Consider the following 25,418-nt stretch of genomic DNA (forward strand, 5'->3'; position numbering starts at 1 on the left):
GTTCATGCCCAGTGACTCCCAGATCTGTACCGGGGGGCCTGGATACCCAGAAAATCCTGGAATGTGCAGTGAGAGTTCTGGGCCCACTAGGTCCCTGTGTGTACTGCAGAAGCCAGAAAACACTGGAAGCTCTGGCTGGGTGTGCATGTGCATGCACGTGTGTATCTACATAAGTACACTATCTGCATAAGCAGTGTGCTGGCTTTATTTAAATGATCTGTTTCAATTAGAGTCTCTTTTGTTCTGTTTCTGTAAATAAAAACCACATGTTAACTTTTGAATAATCTCTGGTTTTAATAGCCTGAATGTTGCCATGTCCTGTTTGTACCACAGATAGTAATGAAACTGCTTTTATGAGTAAGAATCAGGGCTGAATATTAGGAACTAAGCTTTGTTTTCAGCAATAAGTTTGTGTTTTGTTTTTGTGTTTGGGGTTTTCAGGTTTTTTTGTGTGTCTGGCAATAATGTTGCCCAAAGAAAAATGTTTGGCTTATGCAAAGTAATGGACATCCTTCTGTAGTCTGTGGATTAATCTGAGCACAAGCTCAGATTATTCCATCCAGTTATAGGACCATTCAAAAAGAAATCTGTCCTCCCCAAAAGAGAAGAGGAAAAAACCTCCAGATCCTTTATTTAAATAATAGCAGTAACCCCATGTTAGACTTTCCTTGTTTTCTAATCTGTATACACAAACCCAAATTCTGCTGCTGAACCAGTGAATGTCAACCAGGTTGTAAGAGTGCAAATGGTGGCAGAATATGGCAACTGATTTGTAATTTTTTCCTGTTCTCAGTCTTCAGTGTAGCTGATGCCAGATAGCCTGCATTGATCTGTGCTTGTACAGTGTCAGTTCACAGTGTGGAAGTCAGAGGGAAACTCGCTTTAGTTCTCATATCCCACTTTTGTTACAATTTGCACAGGGCCTATAACCTGAGCCTTTGCTACATTTTTTTTTTTTTTTTTAATTTATGATGGGAATGGAACTGCATTTAATATTTTTATTCCAAGAAATGAAATAGGAATATTAGAATGAACAGAACAGGCACAAAACACAAATGTCTGTCATCTCCATAGCTCCAGGAATATTTTAATGGTGAAGATTTCCTGGAACTATTAAGCAGTTTCACGGATCTCTCCTCAGTGTTTCTTAACAACAAAGAATATCTGCAGAAGAAAAAGATAAGAAGAAGAAGAAAAGAAAAAGATAAGAAGAAGAAAATAAGAGAATGGAGTATTTTATACTGGGGTGTCAGCAAGTGCTGATTTCAGTGCAAGGGAAGGAGTAAGACCACATGGCTGGGAACAAAGCAGGGGGGTGAGGCAGCTTCCCCAATCAACAGCGGCAAGCTGTCAAACTGGCTCAATTGTCATGTGAAATCTCAGCTATAGCAAGGATCTACGCAAGAAATCTTTTTTTTTTTTTCCCACTATGCTTTTGGCCTAAAGAGTAACAGTTGTGTTAAATTGAGAAAATAACAATTTAAAAAAAGTGCTCTGCAGAACCTCCAGTAAAGGTATGCATAAGCAGTCTTATTGTGGCAAAGTGAGGCTGGGGTGTTTTCTTACATGAATTATGAATTTTTGGCTTTTTTTCCTCCTTCTAATATGCTTTTTGTGCAGTCTTTTATGTACTTGTTCTTTCTGTACTTTTCTTTACGAATTTGTTTGTTTTGCCTCCTTTGTTGCTATTCATGATTAAGATTTAGACAGCTTCTTCATATTTGCTTATTCCTGGTGCTTTTGTTTTAATTGTGACCTTTCAATATCTTAGTGCAAACTTTGTTATATTTCAAAATCTTGTATCTCTTGTTGTTCTTGCCCTAGTTTCGTATTATTTCATTACCCTTTCCCAGAGTCTTGACTTCTTATTTATTTGGTATATTCTAAAGAAAACTAAACTTCAAAATACTTAGTAGGTATGACCACCACCACCACCACCAGAATAAATAAAAAATTAAATATAGATACAAAAATACTTTTTTTTTTTTTTTTTGCCAGAGCTTTACAGTCCCCAGATTCTTTGGAACTTGTCACACACATCATTTTGAGTGCTTTAGATGCCATCATCTATGTTTCAGCAGTACATTACTTTCATGAATTTTGGGCTTGAAACGTGGGTGAGAATAGCTGGGGGAGGGTGTCACGATCTCTGCCAAATTTAATTCTGGGGCATAATAAGAAGCTTTCTGAATAAAATTTTAATTTGTTCTCCATCAAGCACAGCAGCCTGAGATATACTGTAAATTATGGTGAACTCGTAATTACTTTTAGAAAGCTTTAAAAAAGCTTATTCTTCCCACCCTGTTCTTCCCAAATATCTCTGGGAGAACTATCCTGGTTTATATCTAACTCTTAAAGTCGCTGTCACTTCTTGGGGTGCCTTTTCAGTAGCCCCAGTGTCAGTCTGATGTCAGCAACTTCCCCTGAGCGTTATCGCTGCAGGTTCCCACCAGTAGGTGTGGTGGACAGAGTGCTCTGAAAAGGTTAATCAGCAGCATTCGTTAATAGCTAGGTAACAGTATCCAGCCTGCGGGCTACTGCTTGTTGGCAAATAGCTCACATGGTGCAAAGCTTGTAGTTTTTGTTCAACTGGTTGAGTGCCTTGTTGCCAGGCTTCCTGCTGGAGGAGGAGTTTGGCCGGACCACTGGGGTGTGTTGAGCAATGGCATTCATTGAGCAGTGCTGCTGGCACCTCCTGGACTTCCCAAGGCCTCACATCTCCATGCTGAGCTCACTAGCAGGGATTCAGTATTTTAAGCAAGAACAGAATAGCCTTCCCAAGGATCCTGATTAGCTTTTGGAGTGCTTCCACTGGTACTGGTGTCCAGCCTTGCTAGGCTGAAACTCATGAAAATTTGCTTGATTATCAGTAGTCTTCTGACACTTTCCAGCAGCTCCCTTTCATGTGGTTAGAAACATGGATAAACTCTCCAAGGGCTTACTGAGAAAGACACAGAGAAGAGATCAATTTACAAAGGTAGGAAAAAATCTCTGTGGTGCACACTTGTGCAGCAGCACAGCGAGTCTCCCTCCCAGCAGTGTCACTGTCACATACCCATGGGTGAGCAAAGCTACATGATGACGCAGTAAATAAATAAGGCCTTTGAGTCAGGCTAATCACTGGGTAGGCTCAGTCTGGGTTAATGGCTGAGATCGTGTCCTATTACACTGTTGACTAATGTACTTTTCAGACAGAAGTTTGTACTGTAGACTTGGCCTCAGGTTTTCCTGGTTTAATATCTCTGTCAAAAAGGTGCATGTTCTTCATATATCTTTGTATATTCATTGCCTTTTCTAGGTTAGACAAAATATTATTTTTCTAGCTGGATTCTATATTAAGATGAAAAACAAAAACAAAAAAGAAAATTACAAACTTTCTGGTTTTGTTTGGAAGATAACACACCACAGCAACAAAAACAAAGAACAGAATAATTTTTTTGAGGCCATGTAATTACAAAAATAATATTTGAATTAGCTTTTAGGATTTTTAGCCTTAGTGTATCAGACTGATATTTTTCAAACAGGCTTATGGCTTACTCCAGGTGATTTTAGCAGCTCCAGTGGGGCTAGTTATGGTGTGAATTATTACTCAGCGTGAGTAAGGAGATCAGAACTAAGCCTAGATATGGTCAGAAGGAGAGAGGGTTTTGTCTGATTTGTCTATGATAGATCTGCCCTGCTGCTAACTCCCTGGTCTTTCATTTAGTTGCTTTTTAGAGACTTTTGTTAAGACTTACAAGGAGTCCTGAGAGGACAATTGAGCTTTTATGGTTTTTTTTGCAGAAGCAGGAAGAAAGAATCAAGTTGTTAGTTTTCTGTTATTGTTGATTTATTTTCTGCTTATCCTGCAAATATTTATTTTTAAAATTTATTTAAAAAAAAACCAAAACCAACAAAACAAAAACCACAACAACCAAGTAATGTAAATTGGGCTTTGAGGAAGTAAGATGGTGAGCTTCAAGGTTGATCCGCAGATAAGGATTTCCCAACTATACAACAACATTATGATGAGCTCTTGCAGCAAGGAGGGTTTAGCTTTTGTTTTCTAAGAGAACTGATTTCCATGTGAGCTTGTCTCAGTTTAGAAAGGTTTAACCACTAGGGAAATCACTTTTTTTTCACAAGGTGCTATCAAAATGAAACAAACTAGTATAGACTGTTAAGGTTAGTGAGCCACTTGCTGGGCTCAATGCCACAAAATGGACCTGATGGCTTCCCTCAGGCATCCTCAGGGTCCAGCTTCCCCTTTGCACAGGGAAATCTCCTGGCCAAACTCCAGCTGTGATGATCTCCTGGGAACAGCTCACAGCAGGCTGGGCCTTCCTAACTCACCCTGCTCTTGGAGAAAGCTCCAGTTCTGGCAACAGAAACAGCTTCTCTTTGCCAGAAACTGTCTCCTATTCTCTTGTCCTTTCTGGTGCTTGTATTAAATAGTTACAGCAAACCAGAGAGTCTGTGCTGCAAGATGGTCAAAAGAATTTATGGCCTTTGGAGCCGATGGGACTAGGTTTGCTCAGGATCATGCCCTTACTTAGCGTCCTGCAGCAAAAAGGCCTAGAGTTTAGTAAGGAAACTCTCTCAGGGATTTCTAGTATTGATGACTGTAACCAAGCCTGGCAGCCCTTGGATCTTACAGCTCTCTCTGGGCCTAATCAAAGGCCATTGACGTAAACTAAAACATTTGACTTCAGAGAGTTGTGGATCAAACTCTGCGCCTGCACTGACTGGGTTTGCCTTCCCCTCAGACACAACCTCACTTTAAATTCTTTTCTTCTGACAGGCCTGTAGCCTCATTTCTCTCTCTTAAGCTGGGAGGGCATTTCACAGCTCTCTAAAATGCCCAGAAGTGACTTTTCCCTTCTCAAGGTGCAGTTTCACATTATACCTAATTCAGTGTAACTGCTGGTTGATCCCAAAAGTCCCATCCCTGTGTTACTGATATCAAGTTTAAAGATCATGTAATCCTGCCAAGATGACTTGACACAAAATTAACCCAGTCCAGCACACATCCCCTCTGGGCTGTTTGTGTCCCTCCACCACGACAAACCCCCCCGCCCCAGAAAAAAACCTAACCAAAAACCAAACCACCAAACCCAAAATGCCACTGTCCTTTCAGCAGTTTTCAACATTTGCCATGGATTAGTGTAATGTGACTCTGTGCCATGACTCTCAAAAACTCTGCCAGGGGCATTACATAAAAGCAAAGTTAATTTGCATTAAGGCAGAGAACCCAGACAAAGAAAACATTAAGAAGAATTCAAATAAAAATGATATGAGAGGTATTATTACCAGCATACAAGGCCTGGTCCAGAAGTATTAATTAGATACTGATCCAAAGATAATGGTTAAAATGGATATTACAAGTGTGAAAACTACCCTTAATTTATGTTATTATACTTAATGTGATTCTCCTCTTATATTTCACTCAACCTAGTCAGCTGTCAGTCAACATTTAGATCTCGTTGGAAAGAGCTAGTTCTTAATTTTCAACCAAGTGTTCCCGGGCCACTGCAGATCTAATGTCACAGTAAACAGGGAATGTTTCTCCATTCTTTCCTTTTTCTCCTACAGACCTTGGTGTTTCCTTTCAAGTCCATTGTCATTGTTAACAAGCTAGTTTTTACTGCATTCTTTTGTCCAGACATTGATGCACAAATAACTTCAAATTTACACTATTAGCTTGATTGGTTTTTTTCGCTTTAGATATAAACTCATTTTAATTCCTTTTTTTAAACTTAGATGGTGTAAATGTCATCTACTCCCATATTATTCCCATTTCAAAGCATACACTTGAACCTCACTTAAAGTCTTGAGCTCTTTTGCTTTATGTATGCATATTTTGAAAATAAAAACTCATAAAAGGACTACAATAACTATTACTAACCTCTAAATTTCAACATGTCTTCGTACCCCTATTGGGAGTCTAAGCAAATGTTCTCAGTTTCCCTTGACACAGTAATGAGGAATTCTCCCTAGGTGTTCTCTCTTCTCCATGGCTTGAAAATTAAAGCTGTGTCTTTAGCTATAAGATGTGCAGCACATCTTTCTGAAAGATAAAGTTTATATCAGATTCAAGCTACCCAGCTGTTTCGGAGCTCTCCTTCTATTTTGGATTTGGTTTTTGGATTTTTTGAGTGGAATCTGACTTACATATTAAAATTCATATTAATCGTAACTTTTTGTGATACTTAGTAGCAGAGGTATTATTATTTATCTTACAGTGTGATTTACTATTCCAGTTTTTTAAATTTGAGAATGTGTTCAAATTCCTATTGCAAAAATCACTCAGAAAGTAAGAAGCTACCTAAAACAAAAGAAAGAGTTCATTTTGAAAGCTGGAGGTGAAACAGTTACCCCCATAAGGCTCCTGACTGCTTCCCTGCAATGAAATGTCTTACATTTGCCAGTAGTTTTCTAGTGGTGGCTTGTTCTGCTCTGATGTAAATTAAATGTGTGATGCTAGAAGCTAAGTCACTTAGGTATTGTCACTCTGAGCAAAGGAGCTGCTAGAACCTTATCAAAGAGATTCACAGGTGATGAGTGAGATCTGCAGTTTCCAAACTCACCAAGAAAGAACCAGGTTTTTTACTTAGCATATATTTTTCACTTTGTGCCTGCTGTGTCAACTGTTACCAGCACAAGCCCTCCCAGTTTCATCAGGGAAGCTAGAGGTTTGGTTTTTATGCTGTGTAACATGGCTTCTTATTCAGGTAAATGGAAAAGTATATTGGAATGTCTTCTGATTGATTGGTTGGAAGAAGCTGAGGTCCTTGCCACTCAGATCCTATCAAACATCTCAGCTATGTGGTATTTGTGCACTCATGTCTCTGGAATGTAACATCAGTGAGAAAAAGCACCAACTGTCAAGACAATGTGACTTACCATCAGCTTCCTTGAGAATTAGTTGTTCCTTTGTCTTACTCCATGAAGTAAATTAATACAAATATGGATTTTCTAGCAATGTACTGTTTAAAAAATATATGGGTGGACTTAGAAGTCGATCAGAGAATCTCTGGCTGGAGTATAAATGTGTGGCATGTGTAAAAATTTTTCCTTCATTTTCTTTATATTTCATCTGTGGAAATATCTGTATAAATACAGCAATCCCGTTGTTGTATTTATCCCATGAGTACATTGTATTGTACTCATACATCTGGGATCTCCATAGAGAAAAAAGGCCCGGGAAACACCAAGGCTGGTGGGAGCAGGGTGAGAAACACGTGCTTTGCAGAGGGTCTTTCATATCTTCTTTTGCTCCCATTGTCAAGCTCAGTGACTCTGTGCTTGCAGGAGGAACAAGGATGTCTTTATACAGATGTGGAAGCTCCCCAAAGACTGAATTTTGTCCATACCATCAGAGAGGAAAATTGTGCAGTGCTGGCTTCAGATGTGTAGTGGGTTGATCTTGGTTAGATGCCCACTAAGCCACTCTATCACTCCTCCTACTAAACTGGTCTGGGGAGAGAAAATAAGATAGAAAACAGCTCATAGGTTGAGATAAGGCAGTTTACTAAAGCAAAAGCAGGCACAAGCAATGAAAAATCCCAAAGATTTTATTCCTTACTTCCCACCAGGAAGTGATGTCCAGACATTCTCAGAAAGCAGATCTTCAGTACAGGCAGTGGTTGCTCTGGAAGGCAAATGGAAATAACAAATGACCCTCCTTCCTCGTCCTTTTCTTAGCTTCTATATCTGAGCTTATATCTATGACTAATATATGATATGGAATATCCCTTTTGTCAGTTTAGGCCAGTTGTCCTAGCTGTGTCTGCTCTCAGGATTCTCCCCAGCCTACTGGTGAGGTGGGAATGTTGGAGAGACAGCTGTGATGCTGTGCACTGCTCAGTAGTGGCCAGAACATTGGTGTGTTATTGACAATTTTCTTGCTACCAGTGCAAAGCAGAGCACTGCAAGGGCTGTGCTATCCATCTCAGCCAGACCTAACACAAGATGTGACCTCTGTAGGCTCAGCAGCACTTTCACATTTAGCTCCAGATGTTAGGACATTCAACTCTGTCAACCCTGTGTTGTCACAAGCTCCCTGTCAAGTTCCCAGCTTTCCTCTATCCCCTCTTTCCCACTGATATTTTTTCTCAGAATTTAGGGAGATGTAAATAAGAGAATACATGCTGTTGCAGAGAAAAAATAAGAAGATAGTTCCCAAAGCCACTTGCATTTCCCTAGGATACCTTTAAGCACTTTGGCCAACTCGCACCATGTGCACAGAGATCTTTTCAAGGTCACAGCACCTCCAAAATACCAGTGCTCCTGCCATGCCAGTACCAACCACTTGAATTCTTGGCTACATCACTGAGAAAAAGCTTTCTTGTCACATGCAATGTAGTCCAAACATGCCTTCATAAAATCCAAAACATTGTCATCAAGCTCTAGAGACTGTTATGTTCTGTGGACTTTGGCCCTGGCCTGGGAAATTTATGACCTAGGCTCAGCTTTATGTTCTGCCAAATTCAGTGTGAAAACTCCTCAGAATAGAGCATACCCAGCAGGCTACACTGAGTATCAAACAACCTCTTTAATACTGTTTTGTTTCTGCAGATCTTTGAAAGGCTTTTTATGTGCTCAAAGCAGGGTAACAACCTGAAAAAAATTTTTTTCTATCTTTCCATCAGTTCTAATTACATGACCATTCCCCAAACAGGTTCTTTCCTTCTCAGAAGCCATGGTAGTAGCTGAAGACATGGAAACTAATTTTCCCACACAGCTAATTCTATTGCTAAAAAACTCAGATTCACTTTCAGTACTTTTCACTTGATTCTATGTATTCCCTGCTGAATAAATAAGCAAAGGAGGTATCTTCCAAGTTAAAAGCTTTTCTAGATCTCCTTATTTACAGGGATATAGAATTAATGTAACATTTTCCTTGCTCAGAAATAAAAACTTGAGCCAGAAGATTTGCAAGTTGCCTTGTTTTTACTCATTTTTATAGGAAAAAAAATCTTAAAACTCATTCTGTGAGTGTAAATTTCACTGTTAAGTGCAGATGAGAGCACACATTATGAGCTTTTCCAGTGTATGTTGCTCTCCCTACCTGATTCCCCTGGGTCTTTTGAATCCATGTGTTCCATTCATAACTTCTAAAAATCCTTCCTTTGAAAGTTTGCTTAGGGTTTCCTTTTTCTTTTAATATGCTAAAGTTGTTTGGTTTGGGGTTTTTTAATTACCTTTATGCCAGTGTGTACTATGAGTGTACAAAAAGCTCTGTCAACTTCTTTCTGTTTGCAGTTTTATTCTGAGATGTTCCCAAAGCTATCCTGAAATTTCTCCCTCAAGACAAAACAAAATTTTCTCGTTAGATATAAAAGAGTACTTTTTCTTATCCAAAATTGAATATTCCCAGGAGAAATACTGTCTCGTATTCAGAATACTGTATTTTATCATCTTAAGAGAAAGGCATCCAATCTCTCTTCTAGCTCATATTGTAGAAAATAAGCTGTAGGACTTAGTCATGGTGATGCCTTGAGAGGTTACCTAGAACAGAGGCTAGACAGTGCTAAAGGAATAAAGTAGGTATTTATTAAAAAAGCCTTCAAAGGATACACCTTGGGCAGTACAAGAGCCTGGCCGAGGCTACACCCGAGATCACACATTTTCACACTTTTGTAAGTTCTGGCCCATGTACATATTGGGTTAATTGTCCAATTACAGCTTCAGTTTATGCAGTCTCATCCTCCCAGATTTCTCTCCTCCATTACCTGTTTACACTTTTGGGCCTCAAGCTGTAACAGAGTCCTTGGTTCTCGGTCTGGAAAAGGATTGTTTTGTCCAACCAAACTGTGAAGACAACTTGCTGACACTCTGTATGAAGTTCAGAGTTATATACCAATGGAGTACAGAGTCTGGAAAATATGAAAGCTAGAACTTAAGGCAACGATGGAGCTGGGTTTCATAGAATCATAGAATACCACGTTGAAGGGGACCTGCATGTTGCCTGTAACCCTTTATTCTATTCCATGCTTCCTCAAACAGTTCCTCAAGCACTGAATTTTAGGTGGGAGGAGGTAGGAAAATAAAACTGAGCCTTGCACTCAGAAGGACATCAAGTCTAGTGTTCCTTTGCTGAGGATCAACCTGCCAGGCAAGAGACCAGCCAGCAAGACAGGCTGGCTCTGGGCCTCTTGTGGGGTGGGGACACTTAGCATGGCAATGGAGCAGTATCTTACATCCACCTTCTGTAATAGAAATTCATAAGTGAGGTATGTTTCCCCTTATTTCCAACTAACTAAAGTTGTGGGGTAGTAGAAGGGAAGGTGTAACATTTTTAAAGGGAAAAACGGTCCCCATTTTCTAGAAGGAGCACAATAAAATCATTGTCTTCTAGTTCTTAAACATCTGTTCACTCATCATTTTTTAAAAAACAATGATGTATCTACAGCAGAAAAATGCAAGCATAATCTTTAGCAAATTCTAAAGCTGTTATGGTTAAGCTGCAGACATACACATCTCAATCACACTGTCTTTTAGTGAAATGGGTTAAGCTTTTCTTCACTGTATGAACAGATAAAGAGTACTGTGCTTTTCCTTTGTTATAAATCTTGCCTAAAACTTTAAAATAACACATTGAAATAAGTTATATCTATTCTTGAATTATTAAAAAAAACTGTATAAAAGAAACTGTCCTCCATGGGCCTGTAAGTTTAGTGCTGACATGACTCTTTTATATGGTCCATTCTAGATAGATGATAAAAGAAAGTAGCTCTTTTTCTGTGTTGGAGATACTTGAAAAACATTTTTTTAAAATAACCACAAACTTTAACCTTTGAGGAAATTTCTTTCTAACATTGCATTTTTTCAAGCATGTAGCCTTTTAATACAACTATTGCAGACCAAAATATTAACGAAAGCTGTTGAACCTCAACCTCTCTTTTCTCCCCCACACTTCGAAAACAGAGCATTTCTAAATGAGTGACCATTGCCAACCTGAGCCAGAGGGCAGCATTCACCACCTTATGGCATACTACAGCTTCTGATGAATCTCAGCTACTTTTTAACTCCTCTTTCTCTGTACAGTACCAATCAATGCATTTTAAAATGGCTTGCCTCATATGGCCTATTGCAAAATTGTTAAATGAATAAATGACATTGCCATTAGTGTTCAGTTATAAATACATTTGAATTTTAAACTGAACATATGCTACTTCTTTGCTTGAAACTACTAGCTTTTTCTTGCAAAAACTGTGCCACAGACCCAGGCATGCAATAGTAATAAAATTTAGGATTGAGGATGTCAAAGCTCTTCAAAGATGGTATCATTATCTGAATTTGATTCATTAGATACTAAAGAAGTTTCTTACTTGAGGCGGCACAGTGATCAAAACTGATATAAGAATAGAGCTTCTCTGTTTTAGCTGTGATCTTGATTTAGTTCCTCCTTTACTACTCTGGATATCAATTTCAAAATAAGCTTTTATTTATGGGTTTGGTGTTTTGTTGCAAAGCTGTTGTTAATTTTGTTTCCTTTGATAATATTAAGTGTCTTCTGTCTGAGCTTAAAATCAAATTTCTACAGCCAATTCAGGCTGGAAAATTCCTTGAATAATTAGTTATTTGTAACTCCAGTTTCACACTCTCCTCCCCCTTAACCATTACATAATCATTTCTCCCAATAAAATATTTTTGATCAGATCAGAAATGTATGAAAGAATGTATGAAGATATTTCTTGGCTTCATGACACATGCAAATCACTTATTTCAGAGAGAGCAAGCGATAAGATAAACAAGTTAAAAAAAGAAAAAAAGTAATGAAACACTTGTCTGCTTCATTTGGCAAAGAATAAGTCTGGAGTTTTTATTGAATATCAGGAGTGAGCAGAGGAGAAAGTAAGAGAGGGAGGTGGATGCAAAGATTATGTAGGGATGGGGACACTTTGCTCTCAGTTCAGTTTGTGGAAATATATGCTTAGCCATGATGGCAAATCCTGAAGTAACTTCGCTAAACCTGGTGGGAACTTGCTTACACTACCTGAAGTATAACATTCTCTGTGTTGATTTCCAAAGAATGTCTCCAGATTTGAATGAGGAGAGCTGAAAGTAAAGCTTGGCCAGAATTTCCCAAATGATGATGAGAGGGTTTTAACTGTGTTTTGTTTCACAGCAAGTGATGAGGGAGTTTTAATCTGCAGTGGCTAAGATCAGTTTGAAACCATTTGCAGCTGAGTACTGGCCATCACTTTGAAATTTAAGAGAAACCAAACATATTTCAGGAGATTTATTTCAATCACAGATAGAAAACAATGGGGTCCCATGGCAAGCTGGGAGTCTGCTCCTTTTAAAGGAGCACATGCCACTTCAAGGAAAAAAAAGCATGAAAGGAAGCAGTGGTGTGCAAATCAAAATAACCCCTTTGTCTTTCTCTCTGGATCCATGCTTGGGGAAGAATAGAGTGTAGGGGAAGAATTCAGACCTGTCTTTGTTCAGTCTCCAAAGGCAACTACTTTCTCTCTGGATGAGAAAGAAATTTAGTTTTAATGGTGGTGGAAGCCTTCCTTTATTTTAATGATCAATACAGGCAGTTGGCAAAAATGCTGTCTTCAAATAACTAATTGTTGAAGATTAGAAATTAATTGGTTTGGGTTTGCTGTTTTGATTGGGATTTTTGGTATGCTTTTTTTTGGTTACTGCCCTTCCAATGCTGCAAAAGATTCATTGGTTTTTCACCTGCTGTCAGCCACCAAACTGAGCTTTTGGATTCATTCTGTCTTTTGCTTTTTTGCTAGATAAATATGGATTCATTTCTGGTGAGGGGTATGATTAAATGTGTCATGTTTTACTTTTTTAATGCTTGTAATGTTTGTATCTTAAATCCACAAATATTTTGTGCTTTTTTTGCAGATGACGATTCTCCAGTGATACCACCTTACCTAAAGCTGGGCAGAATGAAACCCAATCTTGGGTAAGAGACCTGTTTGATTGGAGGTGCTACTGTGAGAAACATAATTTGATGGCTTCTTCCTTGCTGTTTCCTTTCATCCGTTCCTTAAAGCATTCCTGATGAAGTTGAGTTGAAGGTAGGCCCCTCTAAATTTTTCATGTGCATTTATCCCCTGAATTAATGTTATCTTTGGCAATTTTCACCAGTTATTCAATGCAGTGCTGCCTGTCTGCCCTCTGAGCTTTCAGGCTAGCTCAGGACCCAGGCTCAGATCACAAAATTGCAGCATGACATGCTGCCACTTAAGCACTTAATTATACCTAAGGAGACAAGGATCCACATTGTACCCTTTACAATAGAGCCACAAGAAAAAACAAAGCCCCAGTGCCTTGCTAGCCAAAGGGATCTTTGCCAGCACCAGGTGGTGGTGGGAAGCATGAAGAAGTGAGTGGGGTGACTCCTGGCACTGCCTGTGCAGTCACGCTGACAAGTTTTTTCAAAAATGCTGCTTTTGAGAGAGAGGCCAGTAGTGTTTGGTGTCAAGGGGCTGAAAAGGTGCCATATGGGGCTGAAAAGCCTCCTAGTCATTCCTGATGAACCATTTTCAGTGCTCCTCCTCCTACTTGGATAGCTGTACTTACCTGGCTACTGCACTCTTGCATCCAGGTTTTGCCAAGTTGTTATCTTCCTTCTTGCACCTGTTTATTCTGTATCTGCCTCTCTGGAAGGCAAAGTCTGGAAGGGTGCAACCAGTTATCAATGATTCTGTTGGGATTTTTCTGTCTGGTTGAGCTAATTTCTCCTGGAGTTCTACCAGTGGTCTAATTTAATTACCTTGTTTCAAATCCAGTTTTAGTGGGAAATGCAGAGGAGTACAAAACCATGAAATCCATCTATTTGCATAAACATATACTGTGTCTGTTTTACATCATCTCTGATATCTGTGCCCAACTTCTCTTTTCCAGTAATGATGGACAGTCTCTAAGTCATTGGCCAGGGGCACCTAGTTTAATGGCAAATGTAGGTCTTGCAGAATTTCTGAGCTTTGTAGCTTTATGTAAGTTATTATATATAAACTTATTTGGAGGATCCAAGTATGTTATATAAATTTGTGCTAGATAGATGTAGCTGAAATGAATTGCTAGAATGTTTAGGGTGATTGAAAATCTGTATTCTGTATAGCTGCTGACTGGTGTAGAAGGTTGAGGCATTGTGATTTGCTCTCCTGTGTCTCTGGCTTGAATTTTTAACAGAATAATAGCACCACACTTGATGGCATACTATAGTGGGACACTGAAGCCACACTGCAAGGTGTTTAAGGCAGTAATAGACAAAATGTAATTTTAAAATAGAAAAGTGGATAGTCAGTGCTTAGGGCTTTCCCTAGGACTGATTTTGTTGTAGGTCATTTGACAAAATCTCATCTTTTTAACTATTGAGCAAAACATTCTATGAAACAAGTATCTGTCTTCAGGAAAATGTGTCTATTATGTGTTTGAAGAGAGGTTTATTTTGTATTCTGCGGAAGCTGGACATGCAAATAGAGTATTTGCTTATGAATTCTTATGGTCATTGAGGAGATTTTACCTAATTCTTTTCTTTTAAATGAAAAAACTATGACAAAGACAAAGATTTTAAGCCGATGATTGGGATCCAAAGGACAGATAATGCAGACTCCAACTGCGTTTGTAATAGTTCAATTCTGTAAGTAAAATACGTTCTCTGTCTCGAAAAAGAATGAGAATACGAAAGATGTGTCAGTGATTCTTCAGATTTTCATTCTATTGATCAGAGTCGAAGAAAATGTATTTCCATACACCTATCTCTTTTTTTCAAATTTCCAGTCTCAGTTCTTTGTGTGCTCCATGGAGAGGCTGTATACAATTATGCCTTGCTAGTAAAACAAGATAAAATAATATAATCCCACTGCATTGTCACAGAGATAAAGCATATGGTAACTTTTTGTTTTAGTTGATCAGCAGGGTGGCCTAGTAAAATGAATTCCCATCTCCTGGCTTTGGCTTATCTTCTGATTCCTGAGAGACACAACAAAGAAAAATAACAATAATAATAGAAGTCGTATTTTTGCTTTCGTTTGATGTGAATATTGCAATAGTGGAGTCTCATGACAGAAAGGACAAATAATTGTGTGTACTACCTGAACATCAATGGCATCACATGCTGCAGTGTGACTGTGTTGAAATGTTGGACTTGTGAGATAATAATTACACAGGTATAATAACAGTAATAAAACCACATTGAGTATGCTATCACCTCTAGCCTGGTTATAATTTGTACCACACCTAAAGATACTAAACTAGGACTGCTCAAGTACTAAACATAAATAGCATAAGTTTCTTCCCTGAACAACTCACATTTTTAGTATTTTCATTTCTGGAATGTGTCACTCCTGTCAGTTATTGCAAACATTTCCCTGAAAGAGACAAAGGCTCTGAATCTCATCTGCAAACCTTTCTTTATGTATCCAAGAAGAGCAGTCAAATCATCAAACTGTTATTTTCTCAGAAATAAAAAATAAGCAGCTTCTGCACTTTCTGTGTTTGTTTCATTAAGAGTGGTTGTCCTCTCTTGGTTTGAGCAACCTGAAAGGAAACACGCAGCACCTCCTGCAGTGCATCCTGCTTTGCATGAAGACACTGCTGAGCTTCCAGACAGGGCTTTAGCTGAGGCCATACTGGTTAATTTTGTTAAAAGAGTCTCAGCACATAACTGATATTAGAGAATTAGGAGATGTTGTTCTCTGTGGGCTCTTTTTCTCTCTTGCGCCGTGAAAGAAAAGTGAATTTCACAGGTACTAAATGTATTCACCCACCTCTTTTGCCCCCCAGAGAAAGACTACTGCTCAAATCACTGTACAAAACCCCTCTGAGCCACGTTCAGGAGGCCCTGAATGCCTGTGCTTGGACTAGAGCTCTGCATCTTTATTGGCAATTCTTGTTAAACACCTTCAATTTTGTGGTGGGTACCACAAGGCAGGATCATTCAGAGAACTTGCGTAGTGCGTCATAGTGGTCCTCATAGTCCTTCAAACTCTTGACAGCACCAGCCTCTTCCCCTCCTCCCACCCTTCAGTAAGGGCTTTAAAGATCAGCCTCACTGCCGTTCTTTAGCGGGGGGGTTCTTGTGCCCCCTTCTGAGGCCACTGAGAAGCAGAAAAAACTATATTCCTGAGCCTGTAATAGATGCAAATTGTGCCGATGAAGGAGACGAAGCTCTAACAGCCGTTGAATGCAATCTGTGAACACTACTGTTTCATTTACAGTGATGCTACCTAGGCATTTGCACTTAAAAGGAACAATAAAGAGGTGTCAGAACAATCGCAAGGCTGCAGAATTGAAACTGCGGCAAAGACGTTTTGAGCCATGTGAAATGTTGCCTGCAAAAGATCTCCTGTTTCCGTTAGTTTTTGTTATTACCGAAGGCTGCTCTAGTTCTCCTTGTTTTATGACACCGACTGGTTCATTTGCCTTCAAAGACTCAAGATGCAAAGAGGCAGGGAAACAAATTAAGTCAAAACTGCAGTAGCTGGTGAAAACTGCACGAAGAATGTCATGGCTGCTCTTTATGTGTCTATTTAGGTTTGAAGTAGCTTTGCTGTACAACTGGATGGCTGATTCACTAACTTGCCAGCTGTCTCTAGCAGGCAGCAGTAGAGTTGCTGTAATGTTTCAGTGTTATTCTTGCTTGCAGGACAAAGGGCTGATCCTCAATTGATGCAACCTTTGGAGGTATGCATATTACCCTGGTGAGGATCTGAACTGCTGTTGCCTTTTAGTATTTTTATTTGAAATAGAGAAGAGGTTTTGAAATAGAGAAGTGAGAAATTGCACACAAAAAAGTTAAATAAAAATCTAGTGGCTGTCAAACAACAGACAGTTACTGATTAACAAAGAATAACGGGCTTGCATATAGTGTCCTGTTAAAAGCACAATAAGCTGTGATTGTGTGCTGAGATTATGATTATCTGCAAGCACTTGCTACTTACTGCCTGCAAATGTGAAAGGTATGTGTGCCTAGGAAAAACAAGGAAACAGAAAATTTGTTGTACCACAGTAGGTGTGTTTTAAGTGCCCTAATCCTACTGAATAAGAGCAAATACTTTTTGAAAGGGAATATGGAGTTTAAAAAAGGAATATATGTGGTTTGTAAAAAAAAAAAAAAAAAATTGGAATAAAGCTGTACAAATTTTAGGCTATGGTTGGCTTTTGTAGCTACAGCAGATTAAGATGCATTAGAGGACCTGTTGTCATTCTGGATCTTCTAGACTTCCTATGGGATACTATTATCTGATTTTTATTAATATCAGTCATTTGAATTCCATTAGTGTTCAGAGACCCTGATTTAGACTCAGTCATAGTAATGCAGCTGTATCACAAAGAACTCACAGTTTAAATAGACAGGATAGGCAATTAGCAGGCAAATGTCCCACAACTAAAGAAGATCAAATTACCTAAGACCTTGTCATATCTTAATGTTAGTTCATTTTGTTTTTTACATACCTCAGTAAAATGAGTGATCTATAAAGAACATGCTGTTCTCATATTTCGAAAAAGTTTGAGGAAAACTAATGATAGCAAAATCCTCTCAAAGCCTTTTATTCTATATATTATAATTTTAAAGTGATGATGTTTTTCATATAATATGAATTTGAACTGTGTGAGTCTCTTGCTTCTTTAGCTTTTAGCAAGGAATGTATTTCCCAGGGAAATGCAGGAGGGGCAGCAGAACTGTTTGTTTTAATAGTTCTGTGTGTGGGTCTGAACATGTGAGTGAGCAGGAGATCAGCAGGGCAAAACGTGCCCTAAGTGCTGTAAAGTCTTATACAATTGTGTCAGGCAGTAAACCCAAATGAACTTGCAAAGTCATGCACTAGTTCAATTTTGGAAAGGAAAACCTGGCTTTGAAGCCAACCAAATCAATCCCTAGTTCAAATTAAATTTGGAGTATCCTGTGAAGCTCCAATACACAACTCCAATAACAATCAGCACTTAAGGTGCAGGCAAATAATGTTTCATTTAAAAGAAATTGAATAAGGATTACTGACAGAGAAAGTTTTTGATGCTGTTTTGTCATTAAAGTCAAATTATAGCATTATTGTCTTAATCCCATACGTCTCAATCATCTCTCTCTCCCTCTGTCTCTCTTTAATGCACAAAAAGCCCTGTGCATGGTTGGTCTTGTGCCTTCATCTCATTAAAACCTTGCCATGCAAATGTATCATAAGTGTTGCCTGAAGACTTCTGTCTCATGCAAAATTTAGCTTAAACTCTACTAGCATCAAATAATTTGTTATGCACAAACCTTCTGTTTGGTTTGCTGACATTCCTTCTTAGCTGGCTCTCATGGCGATTCATTATCTTGTGATATGGATTTCCAAGTATCATCTTTGTATTGATTTTTATATCTTTAATAACCACTCCACAGAAGATGGCTCCACTTGGTGTCATTGATCGCATCAAAAATTCAAGGCTTACAGAAATACTAGACTGCTAATTGGTAGCAGAACATTTCAGACTTCATCTTAATACAGTCTTAATCTTCTGCACTAACCTGACTTGAAGATTTCCTTATTAAGGCTAAAGGGAAACTTGTGAATAACTGGAAATTACCTGGTGAGAACAGGTAAAAGGCTGTAAATGGAAATAACAAGGGTTAGATCTGAAAAACAGCTCTCTTTTGTCTCTTCCCCTTCACCTAAGTATCCTCCTTAAGGAAGAAGCAGTACATAATTCTTCTAGCTGTGGGAAAAAAATGTACGTTTACAGCATCACATACTATGCAGTGGGCCAAATGGCATTGAGTTTCTGATGAATCAAAGACAGTTATTAGGTTTGACAAGTTCAAAAATGTGTGCTGTAGGTCACTTCTTTCAAAAAGAAGTGATCAAAGAAAGGTAATTTTAATCTTTAATTTTTTATGTAAAAATTAAGGGCTCTATTTGTAAGCTAGACAATCAAGTCTTGGCTAGGTTTGAATCTAAAATATCTGAAAATGTGGGCCTGAACAACAATCTGAGAGTCCTTCAGTCTGTTTGATTTGCCTTAATGTGCTGTTTAAAGCTTCTATCTCGTTAGGTTTTTAAGCAATGTGGTTTGTCAATGACAAGGAGGTGATATGTGTGTCCATATTTTTTCGTGACTGTTATTTTTTTCGCTAAGTGACACTTTTTCACTAAGATTTTTCCCAGGATTTTGCACTTTTTATATTCTAAAACTTGAAAGCAACTGAAAATAAACCCCACTGAGTTATGGGGAAGGGTTTTTTTTAGAATATCCAGTGATAGACAAAGAATATGTAGAGACAGCAACATGTTAAAATCAGGAAAAATAGTTTCTCAAAAAAGCTGCCCTTGTAAATTGTTAAAAAGCTGTTAAAAAAAAGTGTCTTCCAACAGCCACATGGTCTGTGGATTAAACATAGCAAGGCAGATTGTCCAGCTACTACTAAGAGTATCAATCAGGGCTACTCAATCAGTTCTTGCCAATAAAAGGCATTGAGACAGCACCAAGTCTGCTGGTTCAGTCAGACTCTGCATGCCATCTGTGCAGTGGGAGCTGCCTGGTATGTTTCCTAAAAGATTAGAAGAACAGTTAGAAACATAGGATCTCCCACAGGAATGTGAGAGACATCATATATCTGGGAACTTGGTGAGAATAAAAATGAAATGTGTTCATAGAGCAGGCTGGAATAACCTTGGTCCCTTTTGACCTCTGTGGTAAGCAGACTTCTTTTTCCACTAGACCCTATCAAGTCTGTCAGGTTAGCACTAGTTTCTTTATGAACAACCTAAATTTGGAGCTGGCTGTAAGAAACTCACATTATTCTCATAAAGTCCAATCAAAAACACATTACACGGTTAATGCATCCATACACCTCTCATGCCTTTATTATCTTGTTGTCACTCTCAGACTGAGAGGAAATTGTTCACATCAGCCAAATCTTCTCAAACAGGAATCTAGCAGCTCTTTTCATTTCTTTTCATTTCAGATTTTTACTGTGTTCATCACTAACCTGGCTGAGGAATGTATTCATGGAGTAAACCAATCAGTCAAGGAAATTCTGTCTTCTTATTTCCAGGGAGAGAAACAGAAAATATGAGGCCAGTCTAAGCACTGCTTATTTACAGGGGTGAACAGTGGCTCGTAGATTTTTGTCTAGCCCTGCAGAACAATTCCTGTGAATGATTATATAGGAATGCACTCCTTAGCCATCAGAATGACTGAGGGATTTATGGTTTGGCCCAGGGTAGGCTCTGTGATGAAGGACAGTGATATAGCTGGAATGTAGTCTAAATTTACTGACTTCCAACTTCGTGTTGTTCCTCTTAGTTTAGAATTGGCTTCCATTAAAAAAAATTAAATACCTTTGTAAGCATTCAGTGACATTTATTATGGACATGATATTTATTATGGACATGTACACTACCTACCAATAAACAGAATTGGAAGATGCAACATATTGACAGAAATTTGGTGGCTGTGTACTTGTATCCGAATTCAAATGGAAACACCTCTCCTCCTTACCCCCCAGTAGCGACAGAATACTTAGAGTACCAGAGCAAACATGGTTCAGATGTCTATTGAATCTCTACTGTTCTGTCCTCTTAAGACTTTTTCCATCTTTTTTTTTATATCTATATTATCGAGCATTCAAGGATGGAGAAACAGTGGGCCAAAAATCTACTGGTTCTTCCAGCAAAAAGGAAGCAGTGAACAGTAAAAGCTTAAGAGATCACCCATTAGCTTTAATTTCTGCACATTTTTTTTTAATTCCATTCATTGTTTTGTTTTAGGAAAACTTCACATTTTGACAGAAAAGACCTGTATTGTCATGCCATAGTTACAGGCTACAAGAAAAAGGAAGAATCTCAAAGCATAACTTAGATCTTTTAGTAAGCACCATTCTTCAAATCTGTCCCTCACTTTGTCCACCTGCCAGTGTTCACGGTTCACGACACGTAGCTGTGAGGCCTGCTTGTGCTGCAGGACATAAGGGTAATTCCCATTGATTTCAATGGGTATTACATGCATCCTGCAGCGGGAGAGTAGGGCCCTCAGGTTTCACTGAATGGCAGATAGTCATGTAAAATCCACGGATCCTATTCTTTCCCTGCAGGGTATGTTGAAGTCAATGGGAGTTACTTGTTAGACGCTGTGATGGGGAAAAACTTATCCTTATAAGATAAAGCAGTCCATTCATTGTTGCATTTTGATTAATTTTTATAAAGATCCTAGTAATTAGATTTTTTTCTATAGAAAATATATTATCTTCTGACCTTCTTTATTCCATTTTATAATTAAGAATGAAGCTAACCAAAAGGAAAATGCATATCAAAACAAAAGCCCACAAAAGAAATGTGAGAAAACTGAATTTACAAAATTGCCATGAATTTAGTGTAGAAGTTAAACGACTCTTTGTGAGAGACTAAAATGTTATTCTCTTATAACACTCTCTGCTCACACCACATATCCTAACGCAAACTTCTAGCATTGATTCTACTGATCTAAATAAGGAACTAGAATTTGGCAAATCAACACAGAAATTGACATCTGTTTCTTGTGGCTTGGATTTTGAGACTGAGTTTCCATTAAATCAAAGTTTACACCCGTAGCAGATTTTAAATATCTCCTTCACTAGCATGTTACAACATTAGCTGAAGGAAAGGCTTTCTTCCCATCCCCCTGTCCTCTCCTACTCTTCTACCCCCAAGTGCTCTCCTTGAAAACAGCAAAGAACCTAGGAAATCTGGGCAGTCTATCAGTTTGCTATGGTTCATTTTACCTAATCCAGACATCTAGCACAGCAGGGGGAAAACTGCTGTATCTAGTGAAACAAGAGCATGAATAATTAAAACTCTGTTATTAATGAACTTCCAGTCGTTATGTAAATGAAACTGATTTCAAGTCTAATTTGTCAGCCTGAATTCTTTTTCTGTTCTCCTTTTGTCTAGGACAAGAACTCATCATAATGGACTTGATAATAAAACACTGGCAGACATGCTGTGTGCAGTGCCCATCTGAGTCAGGGCTCTTAGCATGGTTAATTGATACAGTTACTGCGGATAAGTCTATAAGGCATTTGTATGGCTTTACGTTTTACAAGCTTTTTCTCTTTTTTTCCCCCTCTTTTGACAGTGCTAGCTATTCTTTGCACATTCCTCATTACCGTTTACCTTTACATGAGGGGTGGCTTGTAATTACTGGCTGGTAAATACTTTCCTTCTCATTTCGTGCGCCGTTCAAAGACAGCAGAGTTCAGAAAGGTCTGTGGGAAGGGAAGTCTGTAGTTATCAAACAATGGCTAACAGTCACCAGGAGAAAAAGCCTGTCAAAGCACAAGGCTGCCGGGCCCTGGGTCCTTGCCCCATTGTCTTGGATCAGGTGTCAGTCATCGTCCTGCCCACTGCATTTACTGTGATACGAAATAACCAGTATTGAAGTTCCACAGAAAGGACGGGCACTCCACTGGGAAGGGTGAGATTAGGTTTTAAAAGAATCCCTGAATTTTAATTTTTTTTACTTTCACCAAAACCAAGCAGGATCTTTTGAAATAGCCCATGCCCTAAATTGATTGAGTCTGTAGTAGACAGCCAGATAGAGTGAGGCAGGTGGGGTTGCCTTCAAATCATGATTTGTTTTGGGGTTTTTTAAGTCCTCTTGCTTCTGTCCTATAATTCTTACCAGTTAAATCTCTCTATTTGTCTTTCTTTTTATTCTTGTGAATATATTCCGTTTATTTTGATTGATTAGTTCTGATTTGTACTGTCAGGGAAAAGTTGTTAGTCAAGGTTCAGAAAGTAACCAAGCAGAGGAGCATAAGCATATATTTCCCCATATGTGTGCTAAGAAGGAAGAGGTTAACAAAAGAATCCTCAAAATAGGACATTAAGAGTATTTAAAAATAAATAAATAAAAATATGAATAAATAAACCCAGACCTGGGAGAAACAGTGTCTGCAGTCCCCTGGAACCAGCCTAGGTCTAGTGTCAGGGGTGGAAGCTCAGAACTGGACATTTTACGCACAAGAAAACTGTGAAGTAAGAATTATTTATTTTAATCTGTGTCAGGAACAACCCATCTCTTTTCCTGTAGCTTGCTCTTTAGGGCTTTTTTTTCTTTTTTATGATAAACTAAGAGTGCCCTTTATGTGTCTTTTTCTTTAAATCAGCTTAATTTCTTTAAAAGGGGCAAAAAACATGGCTGGATGACTGGTTCTACTCATAGGAAATTGAACAAGGGTGAAAAATTCTCAGTATAGAAGTGGAAAATCATATATTGAAGACTTCTTTTCCATTTTTTTTTCTCTTTTCCTTCACCCTAGGCTTTCTCTCTGCGCCATCATTATGCAGAGGTCTAAATAAATGCATACAGGGTAGTATTTAGAATTACTGTCTGAGTAGACTGGCCTATTGGCCCTTCTTTACCCTGGTGGACCAGCTAAAATGTGAAGGCCTGGGAGCTAGAAAGGATTAAGAGGAGGACAGTTCTTGGGTCAGCTTGCCTGCAGAGGGAAAGTTTTTGGCTTGTCTGCTAAAACCCAGAGTGTTTGGGAGGGCTTCTGAGCATACCTTTGAAGCACTGTGTTTCACTCTCAATTGTGCCCTGTAGGGTAGTGGCCAGCAAAACTCTGTCCTGCCTGAAAGAGGTTCAAATGCCATGGGGGCACAAGTTCCTTGCTTCCCTGGGTGAAGCAGATACCAGCCTCAGGCTTTCCTTTGCAGAGCTGTTCGGTACCCTCTTTCCTTTCCTATGCAAATTGTAAAAGGCAGTCAGGGAATAGTGTGTGGTTTCTGTCAAAGGAGGAGAAAGTTTTGAAAGCAACTCACTTCTGTCACGCCTTGAGCTGGGCACTACATGGTGCTTTGAGCATTCTGTCAGAGAGGTTTGCTGTACTCATGGTGTGTGTTAAAGTTGCTGTGGGAATATTACTGGTTGAGAGTATCTATTAGATGTCTATTTAGAGGATGTATTTTAATGTCTGCTAGCCTGACTTTATTATTTTTACAATGATAAGACCCAAAATAAATTAGATACTTGCTGAAGCTTTAAAACATTCTTGCAACATAAACATAATGTGAAATCTAATTTAGCTCTAGGGTTAAAGCTGAAAAGAAGCAAAAAGAGAAGGGAAGAGGTTCCACGCTTCAGTGAAACAAGTTTCGTGCAACAAAGCAGGTGTTTATAGAACACTTCATTTTAATTCAGTGAAGCTAATATCCCAGTTTATGTTGTTTGGAGTAATAACAGTGTAACACAGAGCTGTAGCAAAGATTTGCAGGTTTCCTTTAGGTCAGTAACAGTTGCTATAAACACATCGGACTATTTTTTTTATTATTATTCTACTCCATCTACATCCTGTAACTGGAGGGGAGGGGAAGGGGAGAGGGTTAACAGTTTTTACAGTTTAGAAGGCTTTTCTTTTTGTCACATTTAAACGAAATATACACAGGTGGCTAGGTGGCACTGTGGATTAATGTACTTCTGAATTAATGTGCCTAGAGTGGCTTGTATCACAAAGTGAGTATATCTGAAGTGCAAGCTTGCTTCCCTTCCTGGATCACCATGTGTGCAGTCATTTGAATTGCATTATTATTTATATCAAAATCAAAAATCCAAAATAATAGACACTGTAATCATGAGAGAATTATATTAATGAACCTATGTTTTGGAGTTATGTACTGCTTTGCAGACCCTGCGTTTGTGCTGAGGCTAGCTATTTATTCTAACTGTAAGAAAGAGAAAGCTACCTAAACTGAAAACACTCTTTTAAAAGGAAAAAACAAAACAAGCTTTTCCCATGTTGTATTTTGAGTTTTAAAAGTTACTTTGCCAGCAGTATGGGCACTGAGTGTGCTGTGGAAGCACTCTAAGGCTGGGAGCTGTGGGTTCCTTTTGAAGCAAGAAGTGTTCAGAATTGCATGCTGTAACTACTGAAATCCAACTGTCCCAAGCAGGCAGGCACACATTGCCCAAAGCCATATTCAAATTATGCCTCTCTGCAAAACAATTTCAATGTAAATATTATCATTTTTTCAGGGGTAGTCCTTCCACTGCAATAAAATTGATAAATTTAACTCAACAGCAACTTTGGTAAAGTTTAATGATTGCAGTAGTGTCTGCCTGAAGCCAGATGAACCTTACTCATTGAAGAAGTTTTGCCCATTTAAAATGTTTTGTTTCTCTAAGAAAAAGAAAGTAGAATGCATATAACCAACAGAACTCAATTATTGCACATTCTTAGTCTCCTCTAGTCAACTCCAGAGGTAATAATCACTATAGGGATTTCTAAAAGGTAATTACTGTATATTGCCTAATTATAGTTTATTAAGATCAAACATACTTCAGTATTTAGTTGATGTAACAGGAAAACACAGTCTGTGTTTATAGTTTTAAATGCAAACAATGCAGTCTGCACTGAGGCTTTAAAAAATGTGGATTTTAGGGTACAGCAGTTTAGATGTCAAGACTACTGCATTAGCCACCTTCCCCTTTCTAACAGAAAATGCAGT

The 25,418-nt window shown here is 38.6% G+C and overlaps 1 protein-coding gene across 1 annotated transcript in view; it reads left to right on the forward strand.

Annotated features, from left to right (window-relative positions):
* Window positions 1–25,418, forward strand: part of ADGRL2 (adhesion G protein-coupled receptor L2) — a 386,374-nt gene that overhangs the window by 61,578 nt on the left and 299,378 nt on the right. The window contains exon 2 of the mRNA XM_059854096.1: window positions 12,850–13,025. The gene's annotated coding sequence lies outside the window, so the exon portion shown is untranslated. The remainder of the gene's footprint in view (window positions 1–12,849; window positions 13,026–25,418) is intronic.

This window comes from Haemorhous mexicanus, chromosome 9 (genome assembly GCF_027477595.1).
Source record: "Haemorhous mexicanus isolate bHaeMex1 chromosome 9, bHaeMex1.pri, whole genome shotgun sequence".
Classification (NCBI taxonomy): domain Eukaryota; kingdom Metazoa; phylum Chordata; class Aves; order Passeriformes; family Fringillidae; genus Haemorhous; species Haemorhous mexicanus.